At 44.4% G+C, this 19383-nt stretch overlaps 1 long non-coding RNA gene across 1 annotated transcript; it reads left to right on the top strand.

Annotated features, from left to right (window-relative positions):
* Nucleotides 1–7052: 7052 nt before the first annotated feature.
* LOC125758487 (uncharacterized) lies at nt 7053–12586 on the top strand. Its single transcript, XR_007416123.1, has 2 exons — nt 7053–7104; nt 12339–12586. It is a non-coding gene; the product is annotated as an uncharacterized LOC125758487 (long non-coding RNA).
* Nucleotides 12587–19383: the final 6797 nt, after the last annotated feature.

Here is a 19383-nt window from a genome sequence, read left to right as displayed (position 1 = left end):
GCAACGGATGCTACGGGTTTTTCTTCCTGCGGCACTTAAAACGCCTGTCCTGTGTTAAAAGGGAATAGGAACACCTTACTTACTTACTTACTTTTACTTACTTACTAACAAAGGTCACGTGCTGCTGCCTCCGAGATTGCCATCACGCCTGTTACAGTCTCGAAGGTGCAAACGTATTTCCGCTGCCGCCGGAAGTCGGTCAGGCTACGAGCGCTGCCTCACGGATTTTGTGGTGAACTAAGGGAACCGCCGCCGCAATGGGAAAGCGAGCGACGCGGCGGGCATCTAGTCAAGGAGGCATTGCTCACACAAAGGATGCCCCGAACCGCGAAAACTGTCGTCCGATGCCCCAAGAGCCTCCACGTTGGGCAGCCAGTGTGGGATCTGAGATCGGGTGTTCTCATTATCGCCGGCTCTCAGAGCACACGGAAGACAGCAGACGCGGTCGGTTCAACGAACACATTCCAGTTTATTACACACTGCTTTTGCATTCGGCGAGCTCGCCGGCCGAATCTTATTACAATCTAGTCACTCGCTAAAACAATTACACGCGGACAATGAATACTTGGATAACATAACACACATTCAACAACGTAACACATGAAATACACCATAACATACAAGCAATAACCGCGAATGCGGCGTGCGAGGACGCACGACTCACCGACGAGGGGCCCCGAGGGAAACGAGCCGCGGTATCGTCCCCCAGCGGGACCCACCGCGGGAAGCCGCCCGTCCACGCCAGCCGCCAAATCCCAAGGGCAGTGTCTCGTTCTCGTACGCCCGCGAGCGTCTAGAAAACGTACAAAATCCTTTTGTGTTCGACGGCTAGGTACCTAGGGAGAGATTCTCTAGGGATTTTCGATGGTGGCGCCGTCACATCTTGGCGGAGCTTTCTGGAACGCCGCTTCGCCGACCGGACCGGTGTCGGTGTCGGCTGAGCGCGTTCGTCAGCGTTCGTCACTCGTCTCTGCGCCAACGACGATGACCGCGAGTCATGCAGCACATGCAGCTTTCGTCTTGACAACCACTGGACAACGTAGTCCGTGAACCGGTGTCCCGTAGCGACTTCGTCGTTACTGCCTCAGAGAACGTCTAGTACTGCCATAGCCTCCTCTATGGTACTGCCAAGAGGAGGCACTGGTACTGCCTTTGCTTGATTGACGGACGTCGAGGGCGAAACAGAGCGAAGGTGCTGCAATGCGCTGCCTTGCCACGACAAGTAAGTAGCGATCTCTGAAATGTCGGCGTACCTGTTACATTTACATATCAGAGAGCGTGATCATATTCGCAATGCCCACGAACTATAGGTGGCGCGCCGTGCTTTTCAAGATGGCGCCAGGAGGAGGGTCAACCCGTTCGTTAGCATAGGAACAGATAGGACGTGCGAACCGTGCCACTTTCACCGGTTGAAGTCACGAGCTGCACTGAAATGGATATGAGACTAAAATACTTTCCCAAACCATGGAAAGTGCTAAGTACTCGCCACCTAATTATTTGCTGCGAAGTGAAAGGTTATATTTCAGCTCCGTTATCGTGCATAACGATGCTTTGCGAAATCCTGTGCGTGCTATATACATGAACATGTATGAACTAGAATTGACGTATGAGCTGAACGGCACTCCGAGGTAGTACGTACCGAGCCTGCCTGACGGATTTGCCGCAGCAGTAGGCCGCCAGCGAGTAGCGCCATCGCAGCTGCGCGTGATGATGGCTTGCAAACATAAAAGTGTTCTGTGATAATACCCCGTCGTCATTGCTTGCGCAGTCGGAAACGCGGAGTTACGTCTTCAACGGAACACAAGCATTTAACATGCCATTCAGTAGCGCTTGTGTCACAGCCATGCTGAGACTCTAGCCGTGTGTACTTCACTCGCATGTTGCAGGTTCGATCAGCACGATCGAAACATGAATATCGAAAAGAACGCACACGTATGCTTTTCGCAACGTCGAAGAAGTTCGCCGTGAGGCGTGGATTGTGGCCGTGACTGCACGTTCCATCGCTCTAACCATTTCGCTTCGCTGGTCGAGCTCGAGCGTGTTGGCGGCATGCGGCGCTCCATAATATCCACAATAATTATGATACATGCAATGCACAAGAGGAACTATGCTTTTATTTCGATCTCGCTCAAGGATATTATACATTAAATACAATCAAAGTGACTTACGAGCGTGAAAGAACATTAGCGCTCGAGGGGACGTGAAGTGCAACTCGCTCCTCGTGAGTTAGCAGCTGGTGGTTCATCGTCGCTGTCACTCTCGGTGCTTTCACAGTCTTCTACGTCCAGTGAAAAATCCTCGTCCTCAAGATGGTTTCTTTCAACATCACTGCTGAAAGCAATCTGAAGAATTTCCTCCGCCGAACGACTTCGACCGCTCCGCGTCACCACGTCTGGGCGCGGAGAACGTTTTGCTCTCAGACCGGTCAACAAGCAAATCGCTTGCAGTGTGCTGCCACCTATCAACAAACGTACAAAAACAAGAGGCGCAGCGGTGGCTATGAAACCCAACACACTGGCGAAGGACGGCGTGGATGGAAAGCGTTCGCTCCATGAAAGGCGTCGAGCAGACGCGTCCTCGAATGATTGAAACGTCGCTCGCACGATTCGTAACAGCGCTTTGCTGACAAAGGATAGAGGCCCTATTTTCATGTATTGCCAACTTGAGATCGCTCAGTTATACATGAGGCTGAGCACATCGCGAGCCCGCGCGACCTCCCTTCCGCGTACAGTGTTATGGGACTCATGCACTACAAGAAACACTGACCAATTATATATGCAAGTAAAACAGGGTGAGCTTCGACTGAATATGTCAGACGATAACATTTAACTTACCTACGTGGCTACAGAAAGCCTCGCGAAGCTGATAGTATGCGTACACTGTGGGCTAGCATTGAAAGCGCGAGTTGCCACGTATTTTCACGAAAACTTCGCGTCTCGCAAGAACGAATCAGATTTCTCGTGTCGCGGAGGGCCCGGTTTATTCACTGATGCAGGGAACATGCAAAGTCGTAGTGTTCCTTTCTTGCCAACGCGTTAACACTGAGGCTAGCACAGCCGAACAAGGAAGCGACTGCATAGTGCCGCCATTTTGTCGTCTACTAACCCTCCTCGAGAGGACGCTCCTGAATTCCGCTCGGTAGCGCGACAGTCTATGGGCATTGCGAATAGCTATGCTGCCGTTCTTACGTTGTGGATACGGAGCGTGATAAACATTTCGAACTGCGGCACAAGAGGCTCATCCGCGATCGCTGCGCGAGCAGAAAAAAGTTTTCTGCGAAGGAACCGATCGTGTGTTTTCATGCACTACAGCCGCTACAGTTCGACATGGTTAACTTGCACCAACTCGTCCAATGTTCGGCTTTGCGTAATTGATAACTGCTACTATTATTATCTCATCAACTAATAGGAACAGTTTCTTCACGCATAAAAGAAGCCTGATTGCCATGTGAAAGAACACATGGCTCTCACTTTGTGGCAATTTCGCAAGTGTTCAGGTTTGAATGTCGGATTTGCTTGCATTATGAAGTGTCATCGCGCTCCATGTTTCCAAGGGATTGCAACTGCTTGCAAGAGGAAGCAGGCGCTCTTCGTTCGCTAGTTTGATACAAGTGGCACAGTTCACCAGACAGCACTTAACGTGTTTAGTGCGCTCGCATTTAGTGTTGGTTTGTAAAAAGCCTTCTACGAATTGTAAGCTGAATTGTAAGCGTACTGACGGAAAATATAAAATGAAAGACGAGAAGCGTTCACTCTTTTTTTGTACACCGTATCTCATGTGCCTGCTTAGCTGGCCTTCAGTAAGATTATGCGCCATGTTAAATGAAAAAGGTATGACTATATACAGCAGGATATATGCATCTTTATTCAAGGCATGAACAGCAAGAATGAGGTTAGCTCAAGCAACCAACTTTGCAAAAGGCCAATGGGTGCACAGTCTAGCAGCCTTACGCTTCCTGGAAGACCCTTGTGTAACATTGCTTGTCACTCACACCAGTCAAACTTGCTTATTGAATGAACATGTCGTAGGCTAGACTGCTCTTCTGTCTGCTAAATGCTACAATAACATGGCAAACATGATTTCTGTGTCCCCCGAATATAGGATTACAGCAACATGCAAGGGTGCAGCTGCCACTCTGGTGCAGTAGCGGTACTGTCCATAATGCACCATCCTTTCATAATAGTCCGAAGGTACTAGCCTACACATGGTGTTATCGACACTTGGCTCCTTACTCCCAGGGTGAGGATTGTTCTGAGATCATTAGAACCATTGCCTCGAAGGTTGACTGCGCGATCTCTGACTCCGATATCAACATTGTTCATCGAGTGCCCACAAAGGCGGGGTCTACCAAAAACATTGTCGCCAGATTTTGTTCTCGGGCAAAAAAGCAAGAATTCGTCATCAAAGCGAGGAAGGCTCGACTTACTTCTCGTGACCTTGGCTTTTCTGCCATCGCAGCTTCTTTCCCATCGCAGCTTAAAAAGGCCAAGATAATTCCAGTCTTTAAAAAAGTCGATAGAACGTCTATTGTTAACTACCGACCTATTGCCATTCTTTCGTCGTACAGCAAAATCATAGAGAAGTGTATTGAAAAACGATTATCTAAATATCTAACTAAGTTTCGTATTTTATCCACTCAACAATTTGGTTTTCGTGCAGGCTATTCAACAGATTTCGCACTACTCTCCTTTACCGATTATATTAAACACACTCTTGACTCTGGTTGTTTTGCCGGAGCTCTCTTGATTGACCTCTCTAAGGCATTTGATTCTATAGTTCATAATATACTATTAGCTAAACTTAACTCAATAGGTGTCGTAGGTAGTGCGCAGGAGCTGATTACCAGCTACTTATCCAATAGACAGCAAGCTGTTTGTGTCTCTAACATCCTCTCCACTTTTAAATCTATTGACAAAGGTGTCCCGCAAGGTTCCATACTGGGTCCGCTTTTATTCTTAATCTATATTATTGACTTAACCTCAATTTTAACACACAGTCAACCTTTCTTGTACGCAGATGATACAACTATAGTTACTAAAGACAAGTCCATCGATGCGCTAACTAATAAATTGTCCTCTGACTTCTATAACATTCAGAATTGGTGCACAGCTAATGGTTTAACAATTAATACCAATAAAACACAGTTCATTGTCTTCCATTCCAGTCATAACGCTCTTTCACCTACACCCGCTATTACTATCAACGGCCACAGCCTTCTTAGTGCTACTAAGTGCACATTCTTGGGAGTAGTCCTAGATGCTCATCTCAAGTACCATCATCACATTTCACTTATAAGGCAGAGGATTGCTCATGGTATCAGAACATTAATTAAAGCACGACCATTCTTCTCCTTGCAGACTTTGCTTAAACTGTACTACGCCTTCATCCACAGTCATATCACGTACTGTATCACGTCATGGGCGAATACCTATCCATCTCATATCCTTCCACTTCAACGTCTCCAAAATCAAGCCATTCGCATCCTAACATTCAGTTCAATCACCTGCGCGTCCCCACTTTTCCAACAACATAGTGTACTAACAGTGTGTAATTTATTCAAATATAAATTGGGGATTCTTGTATTTAAATGTCTTAACGGTACCATAACAGCCAATGTTTTGGAGAAATTTCAATTGTTAAACTCTAATCCTACTAGGTTTGCCTCAAACAACAACTTTTTACTCCCACATGCACGCACTAACTACGGCAAACATACTACCATATTTGCAGCCATTCAGTTTTGGAACTCAATACCACTAAGCACTAAACAATTGTCATTACCAGCTTTTAAAAAAGAACTTAAACATATTATCTCGCAATCATAACTCATCTGTAATTCTATATCGGCGTTCTCTTACATTTAGAGCCATTACTGTGTTCGTTATTTTTTCACATTTATTACTCATGAACATTGGAATTGTTTCAACAGCTATATATCATTCATTAACATCATTATGGTCCCGATTTACTGCCATTTTTATTGTATGTTTCGTTCTTTTCATAGCTTTGTATAATTACTAGACGTTGTTTTGTTACCATTTTTACTGGCATTTTTTATTGCATGTTTGCGTTGTCTTTATTACTATCAATAATTACTTAACGCTTTTTAGTTGCCATTTTGTTGTACTTATCAACATGTAATTTTCTGACAGGAGGTCCCCTTTCAGCCTTGTGCTATGGGACCTCCTTCTGTATATACTAACCCCAATGCGTGTATATTTTTTTGTGACAAATAAAGATTTGATTTGATTTGATTTGAAAGCACAACCAAGGCCTATTGAGAATGTAATTAAGTTTTACCTTCACCATCCACACTTGATGTTGAAAAATTTCTTCTGCCTACCTACCGTAAAATCCCGAGCAAGCGCCCCCTCCTTTTTTCCGGATATTTGAAATATCTGCAAATGGGACCGAGCAAGTGATCTCCCCTGCCTCCCGCCCTTTACACTGCTTCATTCAGTGTTTTTATTCGCTTGACAAGGGCTAATAACGACAGCGAATGCATGCCTATTCAAAAGCTCATTTCATTGGAAGCACGTGCGGCTCTTCTGCCTCCATATTGAATTTTGATCCGTGACCGAGCAAGGGCCCCCCTTCAAATCTTGTCCGATTATGTTTCACCGTGGGAGTGGTGCTTGCTCCGGATTTTACGGTATTCAGTTAAAACTCGATCTAACGAAGTCATGAGGACACTTGAATTATTTCATTAAATCAGGAAGTTTGTAAAATCGAGAAGCGGATTTTTTGGCTCTTTGAAATCTAAAATTGTAACATATAACAATAACCAAAAGCTACCAGGCCATTGCTCTCGTGATTAATCTAATTGCTGCGCAGGTGAAAAGTACGTGAGGGTGGCTCCGACTAAAGCCCCTCCATCACGTCGGTCGGCGGAAAACTCATGGAGGGGCTTTAGCTCTGACATGAGGCTCCCTTGTCGCCTATGTCCAGGTGATGCAAGCCAGAAAGACCATTACGTGAAGCAATGACGGGCGAACATGTACGTGGAGAACGAACGAAGTGATTGTGCGAGCAGGCCAAGCCAGAAAGTTGTAAGGAAACTATTAGTGCCAGAAAACCAGCCACCGCCGCCTCTAGCACCATCCGGTACGTAAGAACGCTACTGACTGCTGAGTCCATTGCTCCATGCATGGGCACAGTGGAGCGCCAGCCTCATCAAACTAATGCTCTAGGGCTAAAGCGTTAGAGTGCACGCTCGAAGAAAAACCCATCTCTGCAAAATTAAATGGAAATCACCACTTTTTATGCAGTTATTTCCAAGAAAACTTTGTTAAATTGAGTTTTGTGGCGGAGCTAATTCATTAATTTCAGCCCTATGGGTATTTGCTGGGAAATCACAAAATACTTCGTGAGATCAGGAACTTCATATAATTGTGTTTTGTTAGATCGATTTTTAACTGTAGGGTGATTCAGCGCCTAGCTGCGATGCGAACAGAGGGCGGATAGCGAAGCTCCAGTGCACGTGCGTTAAAGTCACCCGAGAGGTGTTGCTGTTTCAAACTCAATCGGTCTGAGGACGCGAAAACGAGCTCTCACTGCGCCGTCTCTTACAACGAGCATCTCGGGAGCGCGCGCACCTGCTTGGTAGTCCCGCGCTCGTGGCCGCTGCAGTGACCAAATAATTTCAAAATTAACGCCTTCACTGCCGGCGACACCTTTTTCGGTACCTGCTGGCCTTTTAACAAAAAGAAATTCAATCCTGCCTGCATTTTATACACTTGCTGGGCAAGAAGTCAGAATTGCCAATCCTTGCCTAAGGGTCTCATTGGAGGGGCCGCGACTATTAGCCCAACAACATTATGCAACGTGTTTTCAATGATTGTGAAACCTGATATGAAGGTGAATAAGTGGACAAAGTTTAAGAAATATAAAAAATGGGGTTTTTTTTTTAATTGTCGTCAGAAATTTCCATTGTTCGGTGTTTTCTTGAACTTAGCCCGATTGTATCTCTTTACTGAAAAGTTATATAAATATAAGAATCGGCAGTTTGGTAGATAAGCATGCGAAGAACGTAATGCGGAATTTTTGTCGCTCTGATACAAGGCTTTTTTGAGATAAAGACCTTCAAAGTAAAGAAAAAAACGTCTACACTACACATAAAAAATAAAAATACCTGAGCAGAAGCAAAAACATGCATATATTTAGTTAAAGAAATTTCAGCTACCTAACTTTAATATATTTTGTGCAATTCATAACGAAAGTTGGCTAAAACAGCAGAGCAGATGAGCGCTCCACTCCACCTCTTCGTCATTATTGATTTCCTGTGCTTCGAAAAAATTTTTCGCGGCAAAACAAATTGCGGATCTCTTCTTTCCACTCATCAGGCAATATAATATATAAAATTTTGAAATAAATTTAAGAGGTCGACCAGCCATCGTTTGTTTGATCTTACGTGGAATCACCCTGTATTTCATTTCCTTAGGAAGCTACACATTACTTATATGTGTCTGCCTTTAGTCACAGAAATATTTTTAAGTTGTCCCTTGTGCGTGTGATAAATTTAAATGTCACGAGCCATTTCTTGGTAATGGTTTTTGGTTTCAGGAAAGTTACCTGAAATATTGTAGGGTGAGTGAGTCATTGTAAACATGCAGGAACTTTCTTTTCTGTCCAATACTTCGTCATTGAGGGACCATTGCAGCTATGTGCTGTCATGCTGTAGCTGCAATGCGTTAGCAGTGTTCAGACAGGCACGTTGAACCCTCTTCCATGGGTCAGTGACCCAGGGATCAAATAAACTGTTATGAGTCACTGTACGGTACTGATGATGACCTTTAATTTTCTGTTTTATAAAAGTCAGCTGGAATGATATACGGTGAGTGAATCATTGTGGAAATGCAGGAATATCCTCTTCTGTCCAATACTTCATGATTGAGAGATCATTGCAGTTGCATTGCGATGGCGGTGTTTGGAAGCTGCTTTAAATCCTTGTCCAGTCTTCTTGTTAAGGTCTTCATAAAAATGTTCAACTCTCTGGCATTTGGAAAAGCCCTCAACCAATTGTGCCCTCAGTAAAAAAATTAAGGAAAAAGTGAACCAAAGCAGGCAGGTATAATTGGTCTAGAAAATGTTCATTTGTACCACCGGCATAGCCAGAGGCATAGCCCCTTTTAGAATTGACAATAATCGGTGACCCATCAGCACCATGATGGTGTTTATTAGAGCAGCAAAAAAAACCATAAAGAAGAAGAAGAGGCATGTGCCAGGAGCTCCGAGAAATTTTCCTTTTCTCTGTTGCTGTGAATCTCCAACATCTTCCCACCGACCAAGTGGTTAGCTTGAAGCCTGCAAGCGGTAAAGGTGTTGCACAGCCCTTCGTGGTTTCCTTCCATCGACTTTCTCAGGAGACACAGACAAACGTGATCGTCACGACCCATAAATGTCTCTTCAATTACGGCCAGAACCCATAAGAGCCTTGGAGATTTCTCGTTCATGATAAGTACGACGTCTCATACTTATGCTTCACTACAAGCGGTGCCATTGACGTGGTGAGCTGATTGTAGCTGTAAAATATATGCCTTGCGCCATCTCTTCCAGAAGGCATCAAGGCATGCTTTTCTTCACCTCCAACATCCTTGTAGTTCATCTTTGGTCGAACTAGGCTCCGCTTCCATGATCTCATCGTCAGGATGGAGACTGACCTTCGGCCAATCAGACAATGAGCCGGTGTAAGCCGTGGCTCCTCCAGCTGACTTGGTATTACTGTCAATGGACGAGAGTTTACTATTGATTAAACTTCCGTCAACACGGTCTCTAATTCAACATAGTTCAGCAAGGCTGTCTTCAAGGCCTTTTGTAGTGCTGTCTTTACCTGTACATATCAGCCATTCTCAGAAACCGCCCCACCATGAGGCGCAATCTGCTATAAACTTCCATTTAATTCCATTCTGCCTGAAGTATGCATTCATCTCGGGCTGACTCGCACATACTTTTTAGTTCCTTTGAAGCTCTCTGAATGGAGACAGAAAGCCGTATGGGTCGTATATCTGAGCTGCCGCCTTTAAAACATTCCTCTTCGTTGTCTTCATGGACGCTACGAGCTGCATAATATCGGAAGTGTCAAACCTCTACACGTCATCTTCAGGGTACCAAAGAACTTCCAGTGTTTTCTTGGTCTTAGGAACTGTTAAACGAATATCTTTATTAATGCCTTCTCTTTCTTCACTGAGACGTTGAAGACTTGTGGAATTTGTCGTCCATTTATGCAGATGCATTCCGGCTTCATTGATAACGTTAGCTGCATTATTGCAGACCAGCAAAGCTGCTTCCACCGTGTCTGCTCCGGCCACAATGTCGTCGACATAAAACTGGTGTTTTAGACCGTTGGTTATCTCTTCCTTTTGTCCCGTGGTATTCTCAAAGTGATGATGAAGAGTGGCACTAAGAAGAAACAGGCTTGATGCGGCTCTGAATGGCACACCATCCATCCTCCATACGTGCGTGGGTACTTTTTCTGCAAAACCATTTTCTTAATATTCTCGTATCGCTTTGTCATACGTGTCAACAACTCTTGGTCTTTGAGAAGCCCCCATCGGCAATGGAGTCACGATATGGGTGGGCCTGGCAGTTACGCCACATGAGAATTCGTGCCAAATTCCTGCATTACTTGCCCTGCACTGATAAACCATGCATATCTGCCATGCGAAGGGGCATGAGTTATTTGGCACTTCGAAAGGGTGGTAATTCGGGTTGTCCTGTATCATAAAAAACAGTGCACAAACGGACAAACGAGTTGTTTCTTTGTGTTCATCCATTGTTTTTGCACTGTTTTTTACGAGTTATTTGGTACAATGTTGATGCACATTTCTTCTTCTACGGGCATATTTTGACATGCCTCTCACAGTCGCAATAGAGGCCCACCCAAGTGCAAAGTGGGGGAGTGAAAATTCTTTATTGTGTATGGGCCTCTGGTTGAACTTTGGCTTATACAGTGCCCTAGCTCTCTCTTTATTTACATACAGTCAGCGTAACAGCACCAATAAACTTTACCACTTTATGTCTTTTTGCAGACTGCGGGAACACTATTATCTAGATTGGTACGAAAAGTATATTTATGTAGTCCTCTAAGAATATCATCTGAAACCTGCTTGTGGTTACATCAGTGTGTACAGGTGCTTGAAGCCCTTGAAAACAGTTGAAATTGAAAAGCACATTTTCACGGCCCTTCAAATTCTTGGAATTGTTTTCTTTCTCGGAACATGCTTCAATTTCTTTGCATATGGTGTCTAATATTAACTATGGCAGCTGCTATGTATAGGTAAACGTTCATCAGGCCAACTCTGAGGGCACATACCGTACTCTTGTTATGGCTCCCGCCCTGTGTTTAACCTTCCTTCACCACCGTTCATCTTCTACCATTCGTTTAATTTCCTCACCTGGTCTACTTCCTCTCAACGTTCTTCCTGGTGACTTGACTTCACCTCCAGCACTTGTGCTATTTTTTTTTTCTCCTCTATATCTTAACTCTGTCAAGCAAGTAGCACACAAAGTGAAACTATATATCTTCTAGCTCAAACAATGTCCACTGTCCTTATGCAGCCAAAGCTTTAATAGAGTGCTGTGTGTGAGCCAGACACAATTTTGTATTCTTAATCTGTAAAGCTAACGATATTCATTTGGAAACATTGTTATTGCAAAAAGCTTCTACTTGGGATGCTGCTTTACATCCTTGAGAAACCTTCAGTAGTCATTTTAAAGTCCCTTGGAATTGGGCTATCGAAACCTGTACAAACCCTGTTACCTTCTCAGCCTAGAGTTACAGGGACACTAAAGAGCAAAACGATTTTTCTCATATTAGTAAACTACTCTTTCGCAATACCAAAAACACCACGCTTGCTGTGAGAAAACACGCAAAAACAAAATGTGGGTGGTGACGCCACCTTGAAGTTTCCGCACCATTTGCCGTGACGGCGCCTACTAGGGACTACGTAGATCCTAATCGGTAAAAATGAAGTACATTGTCCTCTGAGGGTGCCATAGACTGAACATACCAAGTCTGGGGTAATTTTGTTGAGCCAATGGTGCCAAAATACGATAAATACACTTTAAAATCCGTTACGTCACGTGGGGAGATTTTGGCACGAAATTTAAAAAATGAAACTTTGAACTTGATTTTCTCCTCTATTAATAAACCTATGATGGCGAAATTAATGACATTAGAGTTCTCAGAGCACAATTTATCGATCTAAACCGATTCATTGTTTCTCTTTAGTGTCCCTTTAAACTAATGAACAGTTTTTGTGATTCACATTTATGAGAATGAATGCAATAGGGTTTTCAGCTGTACTATAGTGTGCAATATACAACCTTTATTTGTGCAGGTGCCCGTGCTGCAAGTACAGTCATAACCCCTGTGGAGGGGGATCCGACCCCATGGAGAACGCAGGGGCTGACGAGCTGCGTTTAAGTATGCTTTGCTGGTGCTTTTAGCTATTTCAAAAGACACAAGAAGTGGCCCGACATCACTTGGCCATAGGCTGCTCTTCCTCATCTCAATGAGCATAGCTCTTGGAACGCTGGCTCCGCCAAAAACTAGCCATAAAGTTCAAAGTAAAGTTTTTAAACCATGTACTTTTTGTCATCTCATGCGAGCTGCCATACACACACAGATGAATCTTTGTTGTTGCTTGGAGGTAGACTTCATGCTTCTCTCCCAGCAGCCCAGCTCTCTTCTCTTTCTATTATGTATTACTTTTCTTTGATTTATGCTTCAATGACCAAAGTATGCATGCTCACTCCCTGCGTGTGAAGGAGAAATGCACCGGTGTTGAAACAGCATAAAAGGATGTGAAAGGTTAAAGGACCCCTGACAGGTGAAATTTTAGTTTGTGACTTTTTTTTACTGTAACTTGTAGCCTGTGTCTGGCGATGCTGAAATTGAGTGAGGCATAAGCACTCTGACATATCGTATAATTAATGCTAGTGTCGGTAATTCTGGCCACTTTTAGCTTCATTTTGAAACACCCGCCTCAAGTCATAAGAAACTACTGCCCCACAGCGGGGAAGCACCTAAGACATTGTGTGCTAAAGGTTTGGTGACATTGATAGCGCAGTTTTCAAATCGGGGGCCCCGTGCGCGATAAAGTATGAAAAGATGTGGGTGCTTCGGTATGAGTTAAGCCGGTTAAGTGCGTGTCCCCTCAGGAAAATTTAAAGCATTCCTGGCTTAAGCAGCCAAAACCAACCTGTGAGCAGCCCGACAACTGAGGGAGAGGGACGAGAAACAATAGCCTTGGTCGGGTGCCAGTTGTGGTATTGTGTGTGACCTGCCCATCTTTTGCGACGTCAACAGTACTGGCTTTTCTTGTGGAACGTCACACGGGGCCTTCATCTACGTCATATTAGTGGATATGTCGCGAAGTGTTGCCAACTCGGATGAGCACTCTCACTTACTTTAAAACCAAATTAAAATATCTTGACGGTAAGGTTTGCCACTAATAATCGGCCAGAAGTGCCCACGTGTGCAGGACAATCAAACAACACAAACATCTCGAGGTTTTGATTTTGGTGTCAGGGGCCCTTTAAAGGGAACTAAAAGTATGCAGAACAAGCACAGACACCCAGTGTGTGTGTGCATTCCATTCCTTCCTCTTGAGTAAGACTGAAATCTTGACTGTCTCAAATGAAATAATTTCACTCTTCACACTCTGCAATTATTAGCTTAAAATTTTATTTAACTATGAAACAAAAAGGGGGCGCCAACCAGTCTAAACAGAATGTTTATGACGTTTGGACTTCCAGAATGGAAGCCTTGTTCACGATGAATACATCATAAGTGGTTTGTTTTATTTAGAAGATGAAACGTCATAAACATTTTGTTTGGACTGGTCTGCGTCTCTTTTTTATTTCAAATGTACCCTCCTAGCCAGACTGGATTTCGCCATGATCCCGACTTCAAATGTCATTTAACGTACCAAGTAAGTGCTCACTCAACAGCAACATCTTGTGTTGACAACTGTGTAGAAGACTAGGAGTGGTGCTGTCATCATTAGGATCTATTCAGTGTGTTCTAATAAAGGAAGATGTCGATGGAGGGCTTCACCATGGGGACAGCGGCTCATCCTTTTTTCTTCATTGTGTTTTTCTCCATAATACATTGAGAGCCAATCTTTGTGATTGAGAGACTTGGCACAGAAAGCTAAGGCTATTTCTGAAGCATAGTGGCTTCTAATGTTTTAATTGTCATAATCTTTCACAAGTGGCAAAATCGATTTTCTTAAGAGTGGGACCTTTTATCTTTGTTTTCGCAATCACAAGTTGATTAATGAAAAAGAAAAAGTTCAAAATGGAATTTTTGAACTTCGCGCCGAACCCCACTACCGGTCAGTCAGCATGACGTCACTAACCGATTTTATTATTATTTTTAAAATCTGCGGCTGGTTTCTGCAGATCAAAATGTTACGAAGTCTCAGCGAGAGTGGAAAAGCTCGAGACTGATCTTTGTTCCACACCTTTAGGTCTGCCAAATAGCCCAGAAGTATGTAACACAGTAATAAATTTTTCCCATGGAGAAAAAGTTTTCTATTTTATGCATTGGCGCCCGCAAATGACGGCTCGATTGAAGGCGATTTCGGTTTCGGTTTCTGACTGCGCAAAGCGCCACCTGTTTCCTGCAGCAAGTGTCATGGCGACTTCCTGTTTACTACCTTTCTGGCTCCAACGCGTGCTTTCAACTTCCAAACTTCTGCGCTGTTCTCCGTGACACTGTGACATCTATATGGATTTATACGTAGTGATCATATCTAGTACCATCCGGAACATCAAGCATCAATATTTGATACGCGACACTTTGCCTACTGGTCGTCAGCAGGTAAGCAAAACGCCACTGCATCCTGCACAAGCTTGTGCGGCTCGCGTGGTAACGCGAATATGTAGTGCTTCTACGGCTACCGCTGTCCTTGCATTTGGGAATAACGCTTTTCTGCTTTATTAGACCAAAGCCTGCGTCTTTAATGGGGAAGAACGTGAGCTGCGCATACACGGACTTTAGAGAACTGGACGACGCATGTTTTCTGTTCTCGTTCTACACGTCCTCAGTTCTCGATCGATTCCGACGATCTAGCGCAATTTTCTGTCCGGATTTTTAAAACTATAACGCATTCTTTCTTCCGCGTGGTCACAAATTGACACCACGTGGAAACAAATGAGATTGTTTGTACGAGTGAAATTGCTCCCCAAGAAAAGGTGGGCAGAAATATGGGCTTCAGAGCAGTGTGCATAGGTTGCAATATTTAAAGTATAAAGACGATTTAGACAACCTGCTGTCACATGGAACTGGCAACACAGCATTTGTACAGAATCGTCTATCGTTTCAGGGTATCATTAAGTTCTATCGCTCATCCTTTATAAATTAAATGCGGCCGCCGTGGCCGGGATTCGATCCCGCGCCCTTTGGGTAAGCAGTCGAGCACCATAACCACACCACCGTGGCACGTCTCTTTGATGGGGTCCTTCCATGCCAAACGTCCCCGACATTGCACTCATACTTCTCAAGATTCTGTTCTAAGAAATTGTGAGCAAGCTTTTTAGTGCAATATTCGACCTCTTTCATGACAGAATCATTGCAAGAAAATTTTTTTCTCTGTCCTTAGGAGGGATGTGAACGTTGCCATAGTGGTTGCTAGAAAAGGAATGGTGCTTTCTTGTTGCCTCTCATTGCCGTCCGCTATTCTCTCTCGCGATATGTTTTGTGGTGAAGCAAAACGGTGAGTCTGCGTCCATTCTGACAATTTTTAAAAATTCTACAAAGTATATCAACACAATACAATAACACCATATGCCAGATAGTTGCCAGTAAGTGTGTCAAAAAAAGTATGGAGGTCAATCACCGAGAAGTTTCAAAGAATAAGGAGTGAAAACATAGAAAAATGTATAAGTGGGGTGTCGCACCACCCATATACACACAAATGCGAATATACCACATCAAAGTCCAAGTGCCAAATTGCCAGACAAACCTTTTTTTTTTCTCAATTCAATTCTGCCAAAGACAGCATCTGAATAGAACCACCTCCTCGCCTTTGTCGCCAATAACTGAGACCATTAATCTTTTCAAGCTGCCTTGCTTAACATTGTATAATGTACATGTATTAACAACTCTCCTCTGTAACACTGGCATTGAGAGTAAGTTAAATAAATAAATGACTCGTGTTCAGGCACATGCAGTTTGGTGATGCAGTCAAATTAAAATTGGGTGCTTACACTTATTTGGAAAGGTATACAAAGGAAATTCGTTTCGGGAAGTTTAATTATAGTGATTTTTGTTTTAAGTGAGAAAATTTATGTTGAGCATCTGCCGCGTCCTTGGACGTCAGCGCGTAAGTCTGCTTCACTGTGCTGCGTGCTTCCTTGGGGCAAAGGAAAGATGCAGCGGCCACATGAGTGGTAAGATCGTATGCTGCTTTGTGTATTTCCATGTTTTCACAAGCATTCTTCGGCTTTCTGCAGTGCTACCGATCCACCATGTTTCAGATGGTTTGTTCAGAAATATACTGTTACAGTATAATAAAAGTACATAAACACTGGGGATACACTTTTTATTCTTTTTTGCAGCTCCCATAAAGGTGATTCGCACAGATCATGGCTTGAAGCCGTCTGCTGCTTCAGTTTCTTACGCTTGGATCTTCAGCAAAGGTGAACTTTGCTCGGGAGATTGCGGCGCTGATCGAGCGCACAAATATTCCGCAGGTCGTCCTTTGGCCGCATCCCTTGGCCGCATCCCTTGGAAGCACATAAAATAAGCATCGTGAATGATGAGTCTACTGCTTCCTTGTCATACTTTAGGTGGAGAGCCTGTAAAAAAAAAAAAGTTAGAGTGATAAATATCTAAAAGGACGGTGCCACCTTACAATTACGGTGCTGAAGTGAGTGCCAACAAATGCTGCACTTAAGTGCAAGGCTCATTCTTAAAAGGTGTTAAGGGCCGGTTACACTCTTAAGTCAAAAGCTAAGTATAAAGTTGGTTCTTGAATGTGGCAGTTAGTGATGAGAAAAAAAAAAAAACGGGGGGCAGCTACGCACTATGGCACGAAGACTGAGGAAACAAAGCTAGTGGTGTTCCCCTCCTCACCCTCTTTTCCCTTTCCACCCCTTGCTATAATGTACTATATAAGAATATGCTATGATGAAACAAGTGCGATATGTACGAAGACACAGAAAAGGACACAGGACGAAAGCGCTCCGTCCTGTGTCCTTTCTGTGTCTTCGTACATATCGCGCTTGTTTCATCATGAACCTATACCAACACGCCCAACTGGCAGTCATCCTAAAAAGAATATGCTATGCTTCCCCATCTCCCCTCCTCCTCACACTCACTTCTGTTTCCCTTCCCTTTCCCATACTATTGGGCACGAAGCCCACCACTTGAAAAGCTGGCGCCACCGTCAGCATGACAGATAGGCAGGATCAGCAGCAGCGTTGTCTGCTTAGGGAGCACCTACATGTGCTGAAAACAAAATTTTAGAATACCACCTGTGCTGTAATTTTGATTAAATGAGGAGTTCTCCCGTTTCGGATGAGCACTTGACAACACTTGAAAGCACAGAAATATGAAAACGTGAGCTTGGGCATGTTGGTATTCCATCTTAACACCTATAGCGCACACAAAGGACAGGAACACTGAGTTATGGCGCGGACACAGCGCTAGCAGACATAGCGCTGTGTCTGCATCGTACTTCTGTGTTCCTGTCTTTTCTGTGCGCTATAGATGTTAAGAAGCAATATGTAATCCCTGTCTTTGAAGGGTTCTTATATGATAGGCCAGTACTCGGTGCCACAGTGCAGGATGCACGCAACGGAGCCCAGTGCCAGCTTTCACACGTGTCCACCGGGTAAAAAGCTGAGTGAAGGTTGGATTGTGAAACTTAAAAATGGTACATGATCTCACACTGCCATAGGTTGGCAAACTCACTCATGAGTCGACTCACTTGGAGAGTCTGGCTGCGTAATACAAGGGCTGTCCGTAAAGTAAGGTTCGCAGTAATTTTTTACAATAAAAAACATGCTTATTGGCATTAAATAATACATGTTTGGAAAGCTTAGACTTTCCCCTATTTTTCAACATAATCACCGTGGAGATCAATGCATTTTGCATGTGGTGTACCATCTTATTTATGCCTACATCGTAGAACTCTACTGCCATGCCACGTAGATAGCTTAAAACCTCTTCTTTAAGCTCCTCTTCGGTTCTGAAATGAATCACATCCAGGTATTTCTTCAATTCTGGGAAGAGATGGTAGTCACTTGGGGCTAAGTCTGGGCTGTAGGGCGGGTGAGTGACAGTATCCCATCCACATTTGTTGATGAGATCAATCGTTACACAGGCAATGTGCGGACGAGCGTTGTCCTGATGGAAACGCACTCCCTTCGTGAGTACGCCTCTCCTCTTGTTTTGAATCGCGCGGCGAAGGTTCTCCAGTGTCTCACAGTAGCGGTTCGCATTGATTGTTGTACCAGCGGGCATGAATTCGCAAAACAATAATCCCTCCTGTCCCAAAAAACACTCGCCATCCCTTTGCCGGCAGACAGTCTGTTTGAACTTTCGCGGCTTCGGCGACTCTGGATGTTTCCACTGGTGTCGTGTAGTGGACCCAGGTCCACTACACGACCCCAGTGACAATGAAGTCCAAGAATTTCTCGCCATCGGTTTCGTAGGCCTGAAGAAATTCGCAGGCTGCTTCAACACGTCTCCATTTATGGTTTTCTGTAAGCATTCCCTGGACCTACCTTGCAGAAACCTCTGCATACCCTAAATGGTCTGTCAAAATTTTGTCAATGCAGGTCTTGCTGACATCGGGGATCGTCTCGCAGAGCTCCCGAACCGTCACCCTTCGATCTTTCAGCATTGTTTCTTCCACTTTCGCAATTGTTTCGTCCGAAACCGATGGGCGTCCAGAACGCTGTTCGTCATGGACGTCTGCACGTCCGTCTTTGAATTTTCCGCACCATTTGCACACATGTTGAATGCTCATACACTTTTCCGTAGACAATTGGGAATGAATGTCCACCGGCGCAGTGTTTTTTGCACACAAAAAACGAATCGCAGAGCGTAAGTCGCACCTGACGGAAGAAGCGAGTGGGAGCTCCATTTCTAATGGCTGCCAAGCCTGAGTGTCGCAGACAGCTCGCCGGAAGCGGAGACTACGAGAGGGAAACCACGCTGCGTGACAGAGACGCTGAATCCAGCGCAGCTGTGTGTTGTGGACTGCAGCTCCTTGGGAACCTTATTTGACAGAACACCCTCATATTTTGGCAAGATTATGTCCGAGTCAGTGCAGCTGAGGAAAATTTTAGTGAGTGTGAGTCCGAGTGAGACCGCCTCGAAATCTCTGCGAATGAATCCGCTCGTGCCTTGCGTTGAAAAGGTCGCAA

This window comes from Rhipicephalus sanguineus, chromosome 5 (genome assembly GCF_013339695.2).
Source record: "Rhipicephalus sanguineus isolate Rsan-2018 chromosome 5, BIME_Rsan_1.4, whole genome shotgun sequence".
NCBI classification, from domain to species: Eukaryota; Metazoa; Arthropoda; class Arachnida; order Ixodida; family Ixodidae; genus Rhipicephalus; species Rhipicephalus sanguineus.
Note: the sequence above shows the minus strand (reverse complement) of the source record. Positions and strands in the feature narration are given on the sequence as shown.